Genomic DNA, 1,854 nt, shown 5'->3' on the forward strand with positions numbered 1-1,854 from the left:
ATCCTCTTTTTTTTCTATATTATTTTTCCCAGGGGAAGAAAAAAAATCTACTAATACGGAACTTGTTTTCTTGATCTGAGAACATGAGATTATTTTCTTCATCTCTTCTTTGTCTCATGGCCACAAGGTGCAATATTTTAGTACAACCTTAGAATGCTTTTTTTGGTGCTAAACATAGAGTATTTTGCGAAGGCTGCTTTTCTCGCAGTCTGGATTACAGGTATTTTATCTGCACGTCATAGCTGAATCTAACTAACTTTGGCTCACACTTAAGCCTTTACCTTTTTTTTTTTAAAGCATAAAAATATTTTAAATGGGATAAACAGAGAAAATAATCTCAAATAAGAGATGCATAAAGAAAAAAACCCCAACAGTTAGTATCCAAATACAATGAAATGTAAAGCTTTTTCCAGTCTTCCAGACAGGGCTGCAAGTAGTTGTGACAGGGAGAATAATGGGGTTGTTCCCTCCTTTATGGGACAGAGCACATATGTCATGAGGCAACATGAGTGGGCGTACATGCATCCCTTTGTAGCGTCCTCTGGATAAACTCAGGACTGGCTTAGCATCCTCTGGATAAACTCAGGACTGGCTTAGTCTGGATGCTGGAGTTCAGTTGCTCTGTCTGGGCATGCTTACAGCATTTGGCTCCTGTGAGTAGGAGCAAAGAGTGTTCCCTCTATACCCTTGTTCAAATACATGTGATGTAGATATTGTAAAATATACTATTCTTATTTCTGAACCATTACCTCTTTTGGCTCTTCCTGTGCCCTTTCTTTCAGACCATCTCCAAATATCAGGAGTGTGCACACTTGCACTATTGCTGCAGTTCTGTCATCTGGATCGTATATTCCATGCCTGTGTCTACTTCTGATCGCTTTTGTGGGGGAAGTTAAGCTGAAACAAATCATCTGTTTCTTACTAACCTCTCATCAACAAGATTTATTGGTGTTGTGGTCTGCTATGGGGATCAGAAATTAGGTGAGAGTGTCATGTTAACATAATGAATGTGATTTTAGTAGTCATCATGAAAATTCCCTCACATTTGGAAAAACCCTTGATTATTGAAAAATGTTGTATTTTACATATTCAGCAGGGGAGCTGTTATATTTTTGAGGTGACAAAAGGTCAGACATGCATAAAGGCAAAATATTTTTGTGTTTTCCTTGCAACTTTTGCCAGTAAGGACTATTGCTGGTTTGGAAGCAGTGCAGCAATGGATGGGTTTAGTAAGGAAGAAATAGCTACCATCACCACCTCTCCTCACCCCCAAATCTGTGCCTGATGGTAAGGGAGTAACTGTGTGAAATAAAAGCAAAACTGAAGGAGGCAATCACAGAACACACCAGGATTGATGAGACTGCCAGATTAGTAGAATAATGATGATAATGATGAACACTGGGGAGACACGTCTCACTGCCACTTGCTGCCTCCAGATGACCACAGAAGTGTTGTGGGTTTATGTGCCTTGAGTGCGGAGGCACCTTGAGGGAAGTGCAGCAGAGCTGTTGTGCAGACTGCCATCCCAAAGGCTTTTCACAAGGACACCGATACTGTGCAGAGTCAGTTTTATATAGGGTACCAGTGGAAGAAAAGAGCAAGGGAGGCCAGGAATTAATGTTGAAGAAGAATGAGAAAATGAAGGTTAGCACACAGAAACCTGTCATGGTGATGGTGATTTAATCTTCCAGTCTGATGCAGTGGATGATTAACAGGTGCTTGGTTAAATTTTACAGATTTTCCACCACTATGAGGGTACTACAGCCTTCCACAGCTCTACAGGCTGTGAGATTATACATAAACCATCCCCACAGTTTGACTCTAAATGCTCTTTGCAGCCTGTGATCAGCCAGA

This window comes from Corvus brachyrhynchos, unplaced genomic scaffold (assembly GCF_000691975.1).
Source record: "Corvus brachyrhynchos isolate BGI_N302 unplaced genomic scaffold, ASM69197v1 scaffold6, whole genome shotgun sequence".
Taxonomy (NCBI): domain Eukaryota; kingdom Metazoa; phylum Chordata; class Aves; order Passeriformes; family Corvidae; genus Corvus; species Corvus brachyrhynchos.